The 20799-nt window shown below is 44.0% G+C and overlaps 1 long non-coding RNA gene across 2 annotated transcripts; it reads right to left on the bottom strand.

Annotated features, from left to right (window-relative positions):
- Positions 1 to 496: 496 nt before the first annotated feature.
- On the bottom strand, positions 497 to 20497 carry LOC308562741. 2 transcript variants are annotated; one of them, XR_013999674.1, is made up of 5 exons: positions 19969 to 20497; positions 17350 to 17573; positions 14423 to 14602; positions 5284 to 5362; positions 497 to 1479 (listed from the first exon to the last, which is right to left on the bottom strand). It is a non-coding gene; the product is annotated as an uncharacterized lncRNA (long non-coding RNA). The 2 variants fall into 2 exon arrangements; XR_013999675.1 differs by having other exon boundaries at positions 17493 to 17573.
- Between the last annotated feature and the right edge of the window lie 302 nt (positions 20498 to 20799).

The following is a 20799-nucleotide window of genomic DNA, read 5'->3' as shown; positions in this document are numbered from 1 at the left end:
ACTGAGGCATGAGCGCTCTCACCCAGTGAAAGGGGTCTGAGAACATTGGGAGCAGCTGCAGCAGAAACTATGACCGGGTATTCTTACTATACTTCGTAAAATGTGTTCATTAAACATCTCCCCAAGTGGCCTTTGGAATAAATAAAACTAGAAAATCAACTGGTACAGAATAAATGCTCACTTACTTACCTTGGCCTATTTCCATGAGATATTTGCTTGAGGCTAAAATACCAGTTGAGGACTCATGGGTGGAGTGGGTGGGACCATCCTTGATAAGGAAGATTAAAATAAAAGGGCAGGAACCATAGAAAGCAGACCTAGGGACATCCTAGTGCAAACGAGCCTGGTTGGTATGGAAGAGCCCCTCTGGTGGACAGCTGTCTTCCCTGCCCTACAATCCATCCAGACAACAGAAGTCCACACAAACGAGCTTAAGTAAGTGTATTGGGGAAGGGGAAGTATTTTTATATCACAAGAATGTTTCCCATAACTCAAGATTACAAACTTTAGAGGGGCATCATGAGGAAGCTGGAGAACCATCAGGAACAAACTCAGTCTCCTCTTTCCCTTTTTCTTCCTCTGCATACTCAGATCTTGGCTTCTGTATGCGCATGGACCAAAAGCCCCTGGCCCAGTCCCCAAGTCCGTGAGCCGCACTGGCTCCAGAAGTAGGCCTGAAGAATGGGCTGTCTCCTCTGGGAAGGATCCGTGGTTCAGCTGGTGCTGTTCTCAGGACTCAGTCACTCCAGTGAACGAGACCCAGGCTTCTGAGGAAGGTGCCCTGGCAGCCGGTGCCAGAGTGTCTGAGGGGGTGCGATGAAGCTGGTTCTGTGAGCGGTGGATCAGCTGCAAACTGCTACCAACTACTGCTGCCACAGAGAATCAGTGGTGAAGCCCATCTCCTTCCTCCAGCCTTACAGTCTCAGTCTAGCACCCCCTATTGGCAGCAGCTGGCAAAGCTGAACTGGCATTGACAGGGTCTGAGCCCCAGCATCACAGAGCAGGGAAGGTTTAGAGTTCAGAGACGATAGCTTAATAATCGGCAAGGTTATTTAGAGCTGTTATTTCCAAGGAATCTTATGTGGTCTCAGAACAAATATTCTTTTGGGGGCAGGCTGCCCTTTGCCTAGAAATCTGACACCCACAGTACATTGAGCGGTTTATAGTGGCTCACTCATGTGGGGTGGGGGATGGGGGGGTCCTTCAGACAACAGGATGCACGTTCCTTGGCCTCTTCTCCTGGGGAAATGGCCAGAGATTCTTTTCCCCACTTCAGAGGATAAAAGAATGGACTGGAACAGCTGAATGAGCAGGGATGCTGGGTGAGGGGAAGGAATTGAAAGCTACTGGGGGCGCAGGTCTTTTGTTGCTTTCGAGAATGAAATATGCAGCACATGGGATAACTCCTTGGATTTCCATGGAGTTGGGATGGGTCTGGCAAGCATGCTCCATGGCTATTCCAGAGAGTTATCTCCTAAGCTTTAAAAAGAGAAAAGCATTTAGAGTTGAAGCCTCCTCTGAGAGCTGGCAGCAACACCTCCAGTTCATGTTGCTCATCTCTGCCCCAGGCTCCGTCAACCCTCCCCTCCCCATCCCATCACCTTCAAAACACCTTGGAGCTTTCAGGAAATGGGATTTGTGGCAGTGGAGAAATGGACATGCATAACTTTTGGTAAAATTAAAAATAAATTTTGAGGGGGCATAAGATCAATCACTTTACAAAGAGTGGAAAATAATGAGGACTTTTCATGAAGGACATGCTACTCAGAGACACCTTCACGCTTCTCAGTCAGCTCTAAGCCACTCCTCTATCATGTCTCAGGAAACCCCAAGAAGAATGCATTGGGAAATCCTGATAATAAAACACTTTTTACCAAAGAAAATAAAGGTAAAAAGAGGATACATTGTGTGCTGGACCTTGGGTCACCCTTCCTTGGTAATTCTTCGAACTCAGCCTTTCCTAGGGTTTGAGACTGATGCCAACTCTAAACTTATCTTTAACGCCTTTGTGTTCACCTAGGATGGCTGCTTTTTCGCAGTTCACACCAGCTCCGAATCAAAATGAACGAAAAGGATTATTCCAAGGTAAGCCTACTTCTCCTGTTCAACTTGCCTCTTTGTAGAAAAGGAAGAATCAGACTAGGTCAGCATATGATCCAACTTTGGAAGGCTCCCTGAGAAGTAGAAGATAAACCCTAAACTCTTTATCCTGGCATCCGAGGTCATCCAGAGTCAGGCTATAATCTTCTTACTGTCTCCAACCATCTGTCACTTAAACATGTGCAAGTTGATGTTCATAAACGTTCTTCCAACTTATATTTTTTATCTTTTATTAAAATGCTACACAGCCCCAGCCAGTGTGGCTCAGTTGGTTGAGTGTCATCCCACGTACCAAGAGGTCATCGGTTCAATTCCTGGTCGGGGCACATGCCTGAGTTGTGGGCTCAATCGCCAGTAGGGGGTGTGCAGGAGGCAGCAGATTAATGTTTGTCTCACTCATTGATATTTCTCTCTCTCTCCAATCCCTTCCTCTCTCTCTCAAAATCAATAATAACATAATTTTTAAAAAATGCTACCCAACCTTCCAGCGCCACCTCTCTTATGAGGCCTTCTCCAACTAATCCAGTCCACCTATGGCCTCTTCCCTCTTCTGCACTACTGAGCATCAGCTAACTCTGATGACTGGCAATTCATCATGTCTTTGCTCCTCAGTGAAAATGTGAGCTACAAAGACAAGCACTATGTTCTATGCAGCCCCCCAAGCTCCTAATACATCTTAAATCTGGAGCATAAATATAAATGCCAGTGTTCTTGGTTGCAAACAACAGAAACTGACAGCAACAAAAAAATAAGGTACCTAAGAATCTAGCAAAAGATACACAAATTCCTTATTTGAAGGGCATCAATAAATAACATTATGAGCAAAGCAGTGCACCATGTTCATGGGTGGGACGACAAACTTGTAAAAAATGTGGATATGCAAATTAAAACATAATTTTAATGTAATTCCACAGTTTTTCACAAACTTTAACAATCAGACTATAAAATCTACATGAAAGAGCAAAGTCTCAAGAGTTGCCAGGTCAACTTTGCACAAGGAGAGTGAGGATAAGTGAAGAAAAGAATTTACCAAAATCTAATATTTTTATGTCTGGTGACAGCTATGAATGCAGTATGGCACTGGCACAAGGATAAACAGAGGCTGATAGAACATAGTCGAGGCCCTGGGAACAGTCCCTTTCAGACCTGAAAATGTGCCATGTAACAGAAGCAGCACTGCAGGCTCCCGAGGAAACAACGGACCGTGTATCAGTGGTGTTAATGGGGCAGCTCGTTACATAGGAAATTCAACCCCTACTCTGTACCATACACAAAACCTATTCGAGGTGGTCTCAGGGCTGAACAGGGACAACATAGGACAATCTGCTTACAATTTGAGGATAATGACGATCTTCACCCAACATCCAAATCACAAAAATAGAGATTAATAAATCTAACTACATCAAAAGTTAACACTTCTGTATATTGCAAGACACCGTTAAGAAATATAAAGTCAAGCCACAGACTAAAAGTATTTTTAATGCTTGTAATGACAAAGAATTATTATCCAGAATATATAACTCATTTGTACAAATCTGCAGAAAAAAGACAAATAACCCACAGGGGGAAAAATTGGCAAAGAATGTGATGCACTGACAAGGAAATCCAAGCACCCAACGGTCGCCTCTAAAGGTAATCAACTTCACAAATAACCAGGGAAGTGCAAACCAAAGCAAAATACCATTTCCATCACCCCAAAATTGGTTTAAAAAATGTTGTTATGATACTAGTATTAAGAATATGAACAAAGAACACAGAATTACTGCACAGCGGCAGGAACACAAGTTGATGAAACCATTGGGGAGAGCAATTTGGCAGCAGCCCTGTATGTTTAAAAATAAATATATGCAGTAACCTGAAATTCCACTCTGAGGAATATACCCCCATGTAATGCTCCTAGGCCATTCTTTGAAGGTCAAGTTACTAAAAATTACCTAAAAGTGACAGTCAACTTCCCTTTCCAAACAGAGGTGGCATATGAGCTAGAAGCTCAACCAAATATGCCCTTCACACCTCAAGGTCTTTCAAGAGGACTCTAACACCACCAAGTATTCATTCCAATGGTTCTCAAAAAGTATAAGAGACTTAGCACTCATAGTAATCTTGATTTTAAAATAGTGAGTAATAGCATTCAATAGTCTTCCGTGTCTTCAGTGGCCACTTAGCACCTTCCTATCAGGACACAGATATGACTTAAATAAGCTTAATATCCAAGGATAAAATGCCCTAAGACCTTAACCCAAATAAACTTTAACACCAGGGAAAAGGACAGCCCTGGAATGAAAATGTCATCATGTCCACAATTTTAAATCTGTCTCTCACCTGAGAACACCTTTAAATAGAACCAAGTTTCCAAGAGTAAAGAAGGCTCAGCAGTCGACATGGAATGCTCGGAGCCCACAGTAATTCAGCTTCCAGTTTTACAGCCAGAATGGATTAATTATTCTGTCCACTTTATACCAAGAAAGAGGCAAAGGCAACTGCAAAAAGGTAAACTAGGCAAGATTTCCAACAAGGAGCCTATCTTTTGTCTTTTGCTTTTAGTGGCTTCCAATTTGACCTATTAAAGGTATACCTTCAGCCCCCAAAAGGGGAAAGAAACTATAGCTTTGTACTCCCAACGCATGTATCTTTGCTTGCAATCTTGCATTCAATTTCAGTGTAATATGAAGAGGCCTATTCTTTTACAAAAAGTTCCCTCTTCCCACCAGGCTTGTTTGTTATTTTATGTATTTCTGCATCATTTGTAGACTCCGCTTTGATCTGCATTCCTTCTGGATGTGGGGTTTCCTTTTCAGCTACCAAAAGGAAAGCTGGTTTGTTTGAAAATCTGTTTATTTGGATTTTTTGCTAGCCTCAAGCCCCTATCTTTATCAGGATGCGCAGAGCTCCGTGTCTGCCAGTCTCAGACATCACTCGTTTTCCCTAAGGAAAAGGCAACTTGGAAGTAGCACAACATGCCCATTTGTATTTGGAGTATTCTGGAAAGGAGGCTCTAGAGGCTTCAGTTTAAAGCTTAAGAGAAGTGATTCTTTACCAGATATATTTAATCAGCAGTGGATCTCTCATGCTCAGATTGAGAAAAAAAGAGTTTCCTCTCATTATTTCTGTTAGGAATTTTCTCAGCAAGCAGGAGCTTACTTGAGTACATAGCCAACCGCATCTACATGTACTGGTACGAACCTGCACCCTCCACAGAGCCAGGAGGCCTAGGGCAGTGGGGCGTCACTCTTCCCGTCTCAGCCAGCATGGACATGTGGACCTAGGAAAAGAGAAAGTCAAAAGAATCACACAAAGGTGACAAAATCATCACACCACTGTTTTCAGAATATTTTCTTTTTAAAAGAAAAGTCAATGCTTGACTCAGGGATGCCAGTTAGGTTGCATCTAGCACCCCAGCTCTGATTAATGAGCACAGGCTGGGACAAGAACATTGCACACATCAGGGCTCCTTGGGAAAAGGGGGCCGTGGTCATGTGATTAGGGATGCTGTCCACAGCATGGAAGGATGTGGGACACATAGGCCATCATCAACTGATTGCAACTAAAGGCCCAGTGTGAGTATCAGATAATTGTCCTTGTTGTGTGTATCTGGTGGATGGGGCGGGATTACTTGTTGGGGCAGGGTCATGGGTTCTTTAAACCAATCCCATAGCTTGCTACTTATTACCTATAAATGATACTGGCTCTTGACCAACATTTCTTCCTAGGAACAGTTCTTAGGAAGACTGAAGCAGGCTATAGACAAAACATGGGGAGGAAATAAAGGCTCTCTGAATGGGGAAGACAGCAGACATTCTCCCACATCCTCCAAATGCCTCTGACGGAGAAACAGGATGTGTTCCCCAAAGAGCTTATGAGACAGTCACCTCATGGGATGGCAGTGGCCAGGACCCTCTCTTTTGAGGGTTAGCCAGCAGGATTCAATCTGGGAATCCAAACAAACTTAGGGAAACAATAGGCAGGACCAGGAAGGAATGGGAATTATTTGTCTGTTTTTAATAGAATCCTGCCTTCAAATTGCAGCTTTGCTCTAGGAAGAAAAAAAAAAATCACAGTTTTCTTTAAAGTTACACATGAACAATTTCTGGTTTCAGAAGATAGAGATCAAAATAAACTCCAGTTGTTGCCTAAGAACCACCTCTTTCTGCAGGGACACTGGGCCTCACTCCACTTAGGCTACCTTGGGACAGGTGGCAAGTCTACAAAATAAGACTGGGTGGGTAAAATGACTCCACACTGAGATTTCTGAGCTATTCAAGCAGTTACAAACCCCAAATAGCAATTGAGATGGATTTGTTTACACCAAACTCTGCTGTTCTGATCTCTCAACGTGGCTGTCCATGGGAAGACCTTTGATTTCCCCAGAACCAGCAGAATCGTATACCTCTAGTGGTAACCAAACCTCAGAAGTCCACATGTTTGAAGCAGAGGACTATTGGTTAAAGCAGAAGACTTTGTTTTGGCAGAACATCTAGATTAGACCTGGCTCCTAAAAAGACATCTCTTCAAATTATAGATGCTATTTATGAGGTCCAGGAAGAGAGAGAGGTGGGGTCAAACTGAATTGAAGATTTCATCCTGGCAAATCATGGAGAGACAAAAGGATCCCTTTTGGAAAGTTTTGGGTTTGAGATTCAAACTATAAAAGAAGCCCAGCAGAGTGGACAAGATTGTAAAAAAGATCATTAAGGAGAAGAGGAGGTCTTCCTTCTCAACACCAGACAAAAAATAATAATGAGAGTCTTTGGCATACAGACTCTAAATTTACAAAATTTAACAACACATCTCACCCTCATCTTACACCTTAGATGGGACTTAGTGAGAAATGGTGGCTCTCCTTGGAAGAACACTGACATCACAACTCTGGTTTCCACAAAATCTCCTCCAAAAGGACCAACATTTGAGTCCTAGTAATAAACTTCCACTGAGAAGCCCCATCTGAGAAGATCTAGAGTGGACTATTCAAAGTGTGTACCTTGACCACCAGCAGCATGTGGAAGCTGCTGAAAGCAAATTCTCACCCCACCCCTTACCCTGAATCAGAATCATGGTGGAGGAGGGGAAGAAATCTTTTTTGCCATTGCTCAAAGCCATTCTTATGTATACTTAATTCTGAGAAACACTAGGCTGAGGAGATCTTAGGGAACTATCTAGCAGCTTTCTGAGAGGTTAGCCTCTGAAGGACTTTGTAAATTCAGGAAGGACAATGCAAGAGGCAGGTAGCAGAGAGTGGGTGTCCAGGACTCCAGAGTGAAAAGGGGGTTGAGTGATCACAACTCACCTCTCCCTTAGTCTGAGACTGTAAAACCAAGAGATGCATTAACTTTGACCTTTAGTGGAACCATGGACCCTTCCTGCCATCCTTCTAATTTTTCCTACAGCAATGCCTCAGTTTGGGCCCCTCTTGACTTCACCCCACCAGCTGCCCATTCAATTCTATTGTGACCTACCAACAATTTCTCAGACACACAGCCATACCCTTGTTCTCCTCACTCATCTGGCTCCTCTTTCCCAGGTGCCTTCACTCAAGCCCAGGACTTACCCTCTGTCTCTGATCACGGCCTGGCCCCACCCACTCTGCTGCTCTCTCATGTAGAGTCTAGCTCCATCCAAAAGTCGGAGTTACTGCTATCCTACATGCTTCAGTTTCAACTCAAATCAACCAACAACTTCTAGTTGAGCAATTATATAACCTACTGCCTCGCTCCCTGGTAACCGTCAACCTCTTCCTCTGGAAGTGCCATAAACACAGACTTCTTCAAAGATAGGAAGCTTCTCAGAGCTCAAATGCACTAATTGTGATGTCTTTTTTTAAAAAGCTCATTTAGCCTTAGTTTCTAGGATCTTTAAACGCGTTTTAGTTTCTGTTCGTTCAGAAAAAACTGCACTCATTCATTTCTCATTCCCCTCTGTTTCTTGGTTAAGATGACCTTAGGTCTCACCCCACACCCCATGCAATGACCACCCTGGTAAGGATAATGGTAATTGTCGCTAAAACATGTGAGATCTTACCGTGTTCCAGATATGGAGCTAAGCATTTTACATCCACCCTTTAATATTTTCAACCACCCTATGAAGAAGGCACTATTATTATTTCTATTGTACAGATGGGAAAACAGGTTCAGAAGAGTTAACTAACTTGCCCAAGATTACAGAGCTAATCAACAGCAGTACTGGGACTCTAACTCAATTCTATGTATCTTTTATTCTTTATGCTTTATTACCTCTATAGTCATAAGAGAAAATACATGTAAAAGTAATTTTAACCTATGAAACACTATCCACAAGAAACTCTTTCTTTTAAGGAACTACTCCACTCTCTCTGATTTCTCCATTATTCAACCCCACTCCCCACTTGACAAGTGTCAACGTGGCATTTTCTCAGTTTCTCTTTCACCACAACTGCAGATCCCGGTCTTGTTATGTGTCCTAAAGCTTCCTCTCACCTAATTTTCCCAGCCCACTGCACCATGAGACACACGTCTGATGGGCCCTCTGTGGAAGAGAAGGCCCTGGTAATGTCATTAACTCATTCACCTGCTTAGCACATGGTTTGTCCAGAACCAGATTTCAACCTCGGCTACACATTGGAAGATTGAAACAGTCTCAGTGCCTGGACTCCAACCTAGACCAATTAAACTAAGGTCACTGGGGGTGGGGCCCAGGCACCAATACTTTTTAAAGTTCCCCAGGAGATTCCAATGTGCAACAAAGATTGTGAACAATGACTACAGGTTTAATCTCCCTGCTACTGTTCTAATATTACAAAACCCTCCAGAATGGCCCTTATATCTGGGTGTCTCTGGTATGCTTCCTGGAACATCTTACATTCAGTGGAAGCTTATTAAATGTTGCCTGCCAGGGGATTGAGGTTTCATGGGGGTCTTCTAATAATTTCCCTCATAGGGAAGTCACCCTAAGTTAGCCACCTGGGATAATTTATTCTTCAAATTCTGCTTGGTCCCAAACCAAGCCAGAAGGAATTTATTCTTTGACATATGAATTAAATTGCCTGTATTCTTTGGCTTTCTCTGTAACGGTGGGAACTATGGAAGTCTTACAAAGAGTATTTTCTCAGCCTGGAAAGACCTGAGAAGGTCTGGGAACATGAGTTCTGGAATAAGGAGAGTAGGTTTGATGCTCATTTTGGATATATCCATATTTTATGACCAAATTTCTTAAAATTAAAGCACTTGGCTGTAAGATCACACTTCTTAGTGGCAGGGGAGAGACCCAAGATACGTGGCAGTGATTGGCAACAGGATAAAATGTTCTTAGAGTTTTCTTCTACCATGTCTAAGATAAAGTGTAAAAAATTTGATAGATCCTGCCCTGGCTGGTGTGGCTCAGTTGGTTGGGAGTTGTCCCATGCACCAAAAGGTTGCCCATTTGATTCCTGGTCAGGGCACATGCCCCAATTGTGGGCTCAATCCCTGGTAGGGGGTGTGCAGGAGGCAGCTGATTGATATTTCTCTCCCTCTCCCTCTCCCTCTCCCTCTCTCGAAAAATCAATAAAAATATTTTTTAAAAATGACTGGTAGATCCTTAAAATTAATGACTCATAGGTGAAAGGTTACTTAAGCCCCCTCAAATCATCTCTACTGCACCTCTACAATTTTGCTATCTCTTCTGAAGTGAATGCACAGTAAAAGAAAATCCAAATGTTACTTTTCCTTGAAGACCTTCTTTTCAACACTCTCAAACAGGGGGTTAGCAGTCAAAGCTTCCAGACTAGAGGAGTTGGCTTCCTGGATAGGTTGTCAAGTCATGTGACACCTTTCATCTTCTTTCCAACATATGAATTAAGCCCAGGTTTACCTCGGCGAGAGCACCTCAGTGAAAGAGAGCGAAGAGGATTTTCAGCAGGATTAAATGACATGAATGGCTTTCAGGTTTCCACTGGGGGCAGAGCTGGGGGCAGGGGTGGCGCAGCAGCTGCTCCAGGGAGAGAAGAAAGGATTTGCTGGAGCTTTGTGACTCGGTGTATCTGCTGAGGATTGATCTGAGAGCCTTCCGAGCCTCCTTTTCTGGGGAGGAGAAGGGCTTCTTTTCAAAGTCACATTATCTGGCAACAAAGCCTGACCCAGAGGGGAGGTGTTTGGGGGGTTGCACACTTGCTGGGGAGAGAGGTGGGCTCAAAGGCTCCCTCACGAAGAAGGCGTACAGGCCTCAACAGATGGGTCCAGAAGCTGGGAGGGGTAGGGGAAGGCGAGCCCAGCCTCCCTGACTTTCTCAAAACCTCTAACCCCAGCCTTCTCCCAGGTGGCTCACGCTCCTGGCAGCTACCTCCCTGAGAACCTGGAGCGAGGGCTGTGTGTGCTGTGTGCCTGGCAGCTGGCGGCAAGTGCATGGCACGAAGTTCAGGAAGATCACCCAGCTATCGCTGGGCACAGTGCAAAACGGTGCAGCCGCTCCTCAAAGCAGTTTGGCAGTTTCTTACAAATATACACTTACCATGTGACCCAAAAATCCCACCCCTAGGTAACTGCTTAAGAGAAATGAGAACAGTGTTCACGCAAAAACTTGTCTGCAAATGTTTATAGCAGCTCTATTCATAATCACCAAGAGCTGAAACAACCCAGAGGTCTCTCGGCTGGGGAGGGATACGCACCCTGTGGTACATCCCTAGCATGGAGCATCTCTCCATGGCACAGAGCATGGGTCTATATCCCTAGCATGGAACATCTCTCCACGGCACAGAGCATGGGTCTATATATCTCAGTTGCCCCACCCCACTCTTCAACCCACCTGGCCAACTCGATATTTGTTGCCAGAACACTGAGATCAAATCCCGAATCAGGTGAGACATTTGAAGGACTTAAATGGGCTGTGGGTAGGTGGGCAGGGGAGAGACAGGTGACTTTGGTAATTGCCCATTTTCAGGGTATGCTAGATCAGTGGTCATCAGTTAGGTCCCTGGAATAACACCACCTGGGGACTTGTCAGGACCTATTCCAGACTTGCTACATGGAAACTCTGTGTTGGACCCTAGCCATCTAAGGTGTAATGAATCTTCCAGGTGTTTTTGATACATGCTAGCGGCACATTATCAAGCAAGACCAACAACCTACAACTTCGGTCTTTGTCAAAGGCCTCAGATAAAGAAGAGATATTTAAAGAGGTTTGCTGGAAAGCCAACCTATGCCTTCGGCTTGGAGATCACTGGTTTTCAGACTCAGTATTAAAACACTCTGGTGTGTGAAGACATGTATGGTTCTGTTGTGATGTATGTTGCCAGCTATTTGCAGGTGATTTGTTTAATAAACTCATTCAGCAACTACTTATAGTCCTTCTGTTACGGGTCAGACATTGCTCCAGGCTCTACTAATAGAATGAAACCTTAAGTGATATCATGATCAGTAATTGGTTGGTTAATCAATATGTTAGCTAAAGATGGAATCATAAAACATGACATACACAAACCTTTTACTTCAACCGAAAGCATATAAATGGATATTTATTTGGCCATCTTTTGTTCTAAGAAAAAAACCTTTTAAGATGCCAGTGTTGCATCCTATCTCATTCATAGTACATCATTTAAAATTTTCAATTCTGATTTCCTTAAATTTGGAATGAAAGTTAAAGCACTTGGAAAGCCACCTGAATGCATAATCCTTCTGGATTTTTCAGGTTTCCCCCCCATTCTTTTAAAGCTGTCTCGCTCACATTTATTTAATAAAAATTCTTTAGCTACTCACATTTATTCTCACCAAGTTATATTCAACATAGTTTGCATAAAAGCAACATATTTCTTTTAGAACTCCTTTTATCAGTTTGTGTAATAGTGAATTAAATGGTATAATTACGGTAACAAGTACAACTGGCACGTCAGGTTTGTGAACCCACCCAAGCTGACTGTTGAAAAATACAGCATTTCACTCTATTTGGTAGCAGAACTTGGTCTATTAGCTGCAAAAGCTCTCCATGCAGTGGGTAGCAGTCAGTATTTATTAAAGAAGGGATGGAGGACATTGGTCAGTTCAATGATTAGGTTAAGGGCAATAATGGTTACGAGGGTCTCTATCATGATCATTTTAGGGGAGCCTGCAAATAACTTTTTTTTTAAGATAATTTGAGCAGACTCAAGATTATTCCTATAATTGTGCCTCCTTAACTCACATTATAGCTTTCTGAAGTGGATGCTATTAAGGATGGTCACCTTAGGCTATGCTTAGCTCACAGAAGTTCACTAAATAAATCACAACTCATTGCATGCTTGCAAGCAATTTTTATGGCTCTGTTTTAGCTATCTATGGCCACAACAGTGCCACATAACAAAAGCAGATCCAAACTTACTGAATTAAAAGGTCCAGTTGTTATTTCTCACAAGTCCGTGAGTTGCGGGGTCAATTTAGTTGATCTCAGTTGGGCTCCAGGTGAGTCTGCAGTCACCCGGTGGGTCAGATGAAGACTGACCACTCGGGGAGGATCTCAGCTGTGGCCGCTCAGTTCTCCACATTCTCTCTTAGCCTCTAGCAGGTGAGCCCCGCCTGTCCCATGGCAATGGCAGAGTCTTGGAGCAACAGGGAGAGTGGAAGTGTGCGAGAGCTCTGGAGGCCAAGGCTTAGGATTGCCACCATCACTCCGCATCACTCTGTTGGCCAGAGCAAGCGACCAGGCCGCACAGGATGGAGGCGCGGGGAGACGGGCTGCAACTCTTGGCAGGACGAGCTGTAAAATCACATCCCAAAGGGGTGGAGATATGGGGCTGGGAGTAGAGTTGGGGTGGTTTTTGCAATTAATCAATAACAGATGCTTTTTAAAATTATGACAGCAGGAAAGGACAGATGAAGAAGTAGATTTAAATTTTCTGAATTTATAGCCTTACTACTATTATCAGTAGAGTGGAGGTCTGGAAGAAATCAAGACACTTAAACATGAAATATAGTATCATTTGATATCAGATATCCATAGTATCATTTCTTCTTGTAAAATTTACATTTTTGAGAAAGCTAAATGGCTTATTTCACTAATTATGTGCTTATAAAAGGCTTTTTTATAAGTACCCTACCTCACAAAAACAAGGGGCCTATACCTCATTAGTTTTACTTCCCAGAAAAAGTTTACTGAATTTCATCAAAGTCTACACATTTACATGAGAGGAGATTTCAGCTGAAGGAAAGGGAGGGAGGCAAGGAGGGAAGGAGGGAAGGAGGGAAGGAGGGAGGGAGGGAGGAAGGGAGGAAGGGAGGAAGGAAGGAAGGAAGGGAGGGAGGGAGGGAGGGGAAATCCCCTGTGTCACTGACCTGGGAGATCACAACCTGTAAACTGAAAGACTAGTGAACCCAGAAAAGCTGTCCCAACCTTTGGGCAGGGTGATTTGTGAACACTTTTGAACAAGAATAATTAAATTGTTAGGAATTCAATCTATAATCATTTCCTATACATGAGAATTCAGTGATTCAATAGTTGCTGAGCAACTATTCAAAAAACAAAAAAGCCACTGCATTAGATATTTAGGGATCATCTTTGGATTAAGTAAAACTATCAGAAAGATGTATACTTGGGATCATATTATCTTTCCTTCCTTACCTCTATCACCACCCTTGTCCCCACCCCCACCCAGCTTTCTTTGAGCAGTGCTTTGGTGTCCAGCCCTCAATTTTAAGAAACGGTTGCATTTCTCAGCATTCCACAATGTGAGACCCACCCCCCCCAATGTTTATAATTATATACCCAAATATATGTGGATATCGTTCACAACAAAATGCCAGCAGAAGCTTTGCTTCATCTGAGAGGCTACTTGTTGGCCCTGCATGGGTTAAGTTAATCTTGAGGCTGTGTTTTCCTGGTCACTCTGGCTGCCTGTGAGCTTAGCATTCAATTTTCAGTTCATGTAATTATGCTTGACCTGCCTGCCTGTCTCCATTTATTATTGTTCCTCCTGACCTCGGTCTTCTACCTTTACCTCTATTTTCCTTGGTCCTGATATTTATTTATAGATTTCACCTGGAAGTTACCTGAATTTTTTTTTTTAGAATGTGCTGGTATGTAAAGATATACTTGGGTAAATAACTGTGAGAAATTCCAGTTACGACACTGAGCTTTTGATGGGACAACCAAAATGTAGACTTGACTAACCGACAGTTCTGCCCACTGCTATGGCATGGCACCATTCAGTGGGAAGCACACATCATCACGTCTGCCTAACTGCAGACTCTCTGTATTCAAGTCACCTGGGGGTCTGGAGAAGCTGCAGACTCTGATTTAAAAGGTGGAAGGGGGAGATGAGAGTTGGAATTTCTATGAAGCTCCCAGGTGATGCCAATGCCGCTGGTCTTCAGACCGCAATCGGAATAGCAGGGGCTAGAGTACTCACCAACCCAGCTATGCGGACCACCTCTGCAGCACTTAGAGTTGACTTATTTGCTACAGCCTTGTGGTATGTGAGTAATTGATCCTTGAAAGATCAGTTCAGAAAGCAGATGCCGTTCTCACCCCTGCACGCCAGGCTCTGATAATCCCCAATCAGTGGCATCAACATCAGGTTTGTCTAGACCTGGGGAGGGGAGGAAAGGCGAGTTGTTTAATGAGTGCAGTCTCCGTTTAGAAAGAAAAAAAATTCTGGAGTGCTTTTATAACATGAATGTATTTAACCCTATTGAATTGTACACTTAAAAATGGCTGGTGGATGCCCCACCGGCATGGCTCAGCGGTTGAGCATCGACCTGTGATCCAGGAGAGCACAGGTTCGATTCCCGGTCGGGGCCCAGGCCCAGGTTGTGGGCTAGATCTCCAATGGAGGGTGTGCAGGAAGCAGCGGATCTATGACTCTTTCATTATTGATGTTTCTATCTCTCTCCTTCTCCTCATCTCTCTGAAATCAATAAAGACATATATTTTTAAAAAAAGGGTTGGTGGCAAATTTTATGTTATGTGTATTTACCACAATTTTTAAAAAATTGTCCACAGAGCTGGTCAAATCTTTCAGTTATGTGAAGGCCAGCGCAGAATGTGCTGGGGCTATATTTTTCCTTAATTGCTAACTCCTACATTTCTAGTAATGCAGCCTCAGACCATGGTCCTGCAGTGTTAGGCTGTGGCACTACTCTTCTTAGCTGCATTGCGCTATTAAGGCATGTTACACATGTGATCTATTAAAAACCCCACCTCCTCTTCACATGAGTTACTGCCAAACTATTCTAAAATAATACAATTGACTTCTGTCGTTTTTACCTGCCTTTGAAAAAAATATCACTTCCATGGATGCAATAGCCATCTTTTAGAAATTAAACTTTCTCCTCAATAGTCATTCTAAGTTTGCTATGCCTTAGTTTTATTTCCAAAAGAGAAAAACTTTGGAAATCATTCCTGAAAAATGCTTATAAAAATCTGTGTATCAGTAAACCTGTGTTACGACTAATATCTAAGGATCTAAAAATTTATAGATAGCACTTGAGCCAATATTTCTGTGCTCAAGCTAATGTTTCTTTAGCCATCCTTGAGTGCCCTTGGCATAAAAACAATAATAAAAACTATTTACCTTCCAAATGAAAAATTAAGCATTGCAATCATCCACTTTTTATGTTCCTAATAACTTCTAATTTAGAGAAAGCCATCAGAAAAGAAACCATTGGCCTGAGAACAAAAGTGTCAAACACAGACAGTCTTGTAATTAATTGAGAGCCATTAAACATGAAATCCTGGGATTTGAAGCCCTGTGGCTTTTGTGCCATTGGCAGGTGTAATCACCTGTCATTGACTCTCACATTTACGTACATTTTGAAATTTTCTCAAATAACTGAATATATTTAGCTCTCCTTTACACAGCTCCAACAGTTACTTTGATATTTTTTTGGTAGATCTGGAGGCAGATTTGGGTTTGCACATGTTTGGAAAGCCAAGCGCAAATGAGATGAAAAGCTGCCCATGGAGTAAATTGCATTGTAATAGTTTCTTTGGGGGTAAAAAATTAATACTTTTTCTTCCACCTTCTAAGTTCTTCTAGCTGAGCTAATAAAATGAACAGAGACAGATTAACAGGAAAAAATCAAAATTTTAATGCATGGTCATAGGGAATTCACATAGCATGAAAATTTCGAAGACAGTGAGACAACATTGGGAATATGTGACATTTTGGACAAAGAGACAAATGTGGTGGTGGAGGGAACAGGGTCTTAGGTTTCAGAAGTAAGAATAAAGAATTTACAGGTAGTTGAGGAAGAGCAAGACACCAAGGCAGGTAAATTTTTGCTAGGCAACTCAGAAACAATGAAACACAGGGGTGATCTCATAAACATACTTGGAGTCATCCTGACTAATTCTAGGGTGAAAATGCTTAGGGTGATTATGCCAAGGTTCTCTTCCTGTAGCAGGTTTTAAAAAATCTGAATCTCTTTAAGAAAAGGAGCTAGTTAAAAAAAACTTCCTGAGTTTGCTGGGCTTTAATTGATTTCAGTTGGAAATAATTTGCATGCCAGGTTAGCACATTCCAGGGCCACTGGCTTCCAATGCTACCTGCTTCTGGAAGAGTCATTTCCAGAGCCTTTTAGGGGATGGAAAGGTTTTTGAGAGTTCAATCACACTTCACACTTATAGAAAATTGTTAGTTGCATTTAGATTAATCCACTATACAAATGGACCAATTTGGTTTAAAAAATGCTATCCTGGAATACGTGAGTCAAGTCATTGAGGTGTCATTCTGAAACAGACAACTCTACATTATCACGGAGAAGGGTGTGTGAACGATTTACAGTTGTGTTGGGAATGCCAATTAACAGCAATTTACACACAGGATTTTTTAATTTCAAAAAAGATGCTCAACTATAGGAAAAAAATATATTTTATAAGTGGGACTTACTGTTTCTTCCCAGCTCCGATACAACTAAGAAAGAATCTAAGGTTTAATTCAAGGAGTGAAATGAGGAAATTAATCCCACAGTTCCCGGATTTTGCCTCAGGATTTTTGTGACTTTCTGTGATTGGCTTGCTAAAGGCAATGTGGACACGTAACTCTGCTTGTCCTGATATGTTTCCATGCAATCACTGTGAGAGGGTTGTGGAAGGACAGGCAACACTATAAATGCCTGAGCTCATCGCAAAACCAAAACGTTTAAAATGAAGCTCGGACAAAATCACCGTTGGTAATGTAAGAAATTCATAGTTCTGGCTTCCAAAGAAAGTTCATTCAAATCTCTTGTGTACGTAACATGAAGCTTTGGAAAAAAATGGTTGGATCTACTCAATTTATACTTGAATGTATAAACCTGTGGCCTGGTTATGGTTGCTGTGGGAACTACAACTTACATTTCTTTCATATCTAATTTGTTGCCCATAGGTTGGGTTTTCTGTTTGTTTTCTCCCTTCTTCTTGAAAACTCCTTGAGATGTGGAGGAGTAATAAGCCACAGAGGTGGGCGTGCTTCCCTGGGGAGCTGGCTGGACAGTTACCCGGGCTGCCATCTTCTGCTGCAGAAACGGGGTGAACAAGAGACGAGCTCGTCGGACACGTCGGGTCAGCATCCTTTGGTTCTGCGGGAAACGAACAGAAAGAGATCACATCTGCTTTTTGGCGGAATAGGGCTCATGAACTTGCCTTATCATCTCTGCAATATTCAAAGCAAAAGGAAGATATTAAAAGCTGTTTACATGTCCCTTAATATTTGGGTCTTCCTCTCTTATTTATTGGAAAGAAGAACAGAATTAGGAAGAAAGGAAAGAGGGAAAGGAACCCTATTCCTCCTGTTTGTTACTACAATCCGCACTGTCCTCCTCTGGGACAAGCACACTCTCCACTCCATAGTGCTTAAATCCAGTATTTTGTGTTGTTCACCGAATCTTTGCATCCTACACAATACCTGGTCCATCAATAACAATTTTCCTCAGCATTTTATAGTGAAAAATTTCAAACACAGAAAACTTTGAATTTTATGTGCACACCAACATGCCCACCACCTAGATCCAATCGTTAGCACTTTTGCTTTAGTATTTATGCATCTATCCATCGATCTCTCTAATTCTTATGTATTTCCAAGTTGCAAGTATCTTTTCACTTCCCTCTAAATACTTCTGCATTCATATAATTAGCTCAAATGGAACATTACAATTTTTTTCTCTTTTGAACATATAAACACACCAATCTTAAGTGTACTCTTTAAGGAATTTTGGCAAGTGCATGCATACACCTGTGTAACCCAAACCCTTATCAAGATACAGAACATTACCCCTCCCCCAGAAGGGGCCTCAAGCCCATCCCAGCTGCCTCCACCCTCCTATCTCCCCAAGTGATCGGTTTCAATTTGTATTCACTGTAGATTAGTTTTGCCTGTTCTAGAACTCCAGATAAATGGATTTATACAGTACGCAGTCGTTTGTGTTTACCTTCGGTCACTCAGCATACTTTTGAGATCATTCGTGTTGCCTCATGAAACATAGTTCTCAAACATTGATTTGCTGATTTTTTACCAGTGTTGATTAACCAGGGCTTTAAGTTGACCAAATGTATTTAACTACAATTATAATAGCTTAAACATCTCTTAAGGCTTGGGGGGTTCAGCACTGCTGTTTGTTGGTGACTCAATCAAAGAAAGGTAAGTTCTGTGGAAAACGAAAAATGAGGCATCATCTCTTTAAAATTAAGTATCCATGGATGGTTATGGTTGGAGCACATGGGACAGAGCAGACAGTAACGGACACAGCCTCGCCTCTTCTCACAGGTGTGATGGTTAAAGGTGGCATTTTTCACAGGAATGGTTTTCTGGAATGTTCACTTACTACAGGCTATATCCAAAGGCGGGATGCGTGTGACCTGGTGACATCTGCGTATCTGAGTTCTTTCCACAGTAGTTCCCCATTCACCAGGGAGGGAGGCTGAGAACTGGCTGTGGGGAAGTAGTGGAGAAGCTTCCACTTGATGTCTGTTGCAGTAAACGTGACTGGCTTTTTGGGGGAGTACCAATTAGTTGGAAGAGTCCCAACTGAAAATTTTCAAAAGAATCCCCTCAAGCCCACAACTGTCTTCTCTAAAAGTGGGTTCCCAAGCTCAGGGAGGGTGAGGGATGCTGTGCTATTTGGCACGATAATTTTTATTCATGTGATTTGATATTTCTGTTAGGGTTAATCAGGCAGTGTCAATCCCTGGAAAATCTATGTTCTATTAGTCAAGGGGGCTAAACTCACCTGTGGCTTGGAGCTGACCCCAGTTTACACACAGCCCAGGTTACTACCGGGAGGCACTTGCGTCCCAGGTAGCCCTCTCAGGTTAAGCCAGGTGGCGGGTCTGAACTCTTCAATGGAAGGCCTGGCTCCATAAGCTCCTTTTTGAGGGGGGTGTGTGTGGGGAGGGGGGACGATGACAGGCCACAGGGTACAGAATTAGAACAGGTTCAGGCAATGGGAACTCCAAGAGATATACGTGCATTTTAGTACCTCATCAGCCTTCATAAACTGAGCTTTTTCCAGCACCAGCATTTGACTTTTTGGAGGTAGAGGTGAGAAAGTGGTAGATAGGAGATGGGGGAGATTAGCTTATGGAAACTGGTAAGGAAAGTCTACATAGGAATACAGTTGACAACTGGATGCTGTGCGTTTAGGGTAATTGGGGGAAATGAAGACCGGGGAACATGAAGACAAAATGCCCAGGTTGCTCCTGCCTGTCAGCTACAAACCTGTCCTGCTCTTAGATACGCCCCTTTGGAAACATGGATTAGTTCTCTCACCAATGAGCATAAGATGGGACACACTGCCATTACGAAGGTGCATTTCTTGGGTGTTCTTGGGCTGTTGAAATGCCAGTATTCCTAAACCAGCCCTGCTGGTTTTGAACCAGGGTAAAAAGGCTAGTTACCTTATTTTATTCCCGTGTGAGTATATTGTCCATACTGAGCCACCCACTGAATGTAGCAGGTAAATACCACACATTACCCACCCTTTCATGCTCTCGCAGCTCAGCATGTTGGAAACTACTTTCCGTCGGCCCACTGCAGCCTCTCCTGCCCGAGCTCCAGAGGGCGCGAGCCGGGGTCGGCCCCTACGCTGCCACGCTCTTCCTGCAGGGCATCCCCAACACCAGGGGCAGCGCTTTGTCCATCCTGCAGGGGAAATCATTCTTTTCCTCAGAGGAGCCCTCGAGCGCCGCAGGTCCTCTGCAGGAGGGGTGGAGGGAGGCCTCGGCCAGCCCGCGGGCTTCCTTTGCCCTTGGTGGTGACCCGAGCTCGCCTCAAGGTGGAAAATAGCCTTAGTTTCCCCGGGCCCCCCAGAGGGGCCAAGTTCGGCAGCCGGACGACGGCGGGGAGACGGTCCTTCCCAGGCTCGTCTCCTGCCACCCAGAGAGCTGCGCGGAGGCCGCCTACAGGTGCAGTCCCGGCACTGCGGCCGCGCAGGGGCTGGGGAGGGCGAGCGCGGCCCGGCCCTCGCCCCGCTTTCCCGCGCCGCTGCGCAGGGGCGGTCTGGGAAGGCGGCCCTGAGCCCCGCGAGGCTCCGCGGACCGGGGGCGGGGGGGTGGGGAGCGGCCGAGGCTTCCCCTCGAAACTGCGGCGAAGGCCCGGCTCGGGAAAGTTTCTCCAAGTTCCCAGCAGCGCCGGCCCCGGGCGCCTCCGCTGGGCGAGCCGACGGCGGGAGCGCGCCGGCCCCGCCGCCCCTGCCGCCGGCAGCGCGCCCGGGCGGCCCGGGGGAGCGGGAGCGGGAGCGGGAGCGGGCAGGCCTCCTCCGGGGGCGAAAGCCGCAGCTGACGCAGGCGGCTCGCAAGGCGGAAGCTCCC

This window comes from Miniopterus schreibersii (genome assembly GCF_964146895.1).
Source record: "Miniopterus schreibersii genome assembly, chromosome: 10".
NCBI lineage: Eukaryota > Metazoa > Chordata > Mammalia > Chiroptera > Miniopteridae > Miniopterus > Miniopterus schreibersii.
This window is presented reverse-complemented; position numbering and strand designations above follow the sequence as displayed.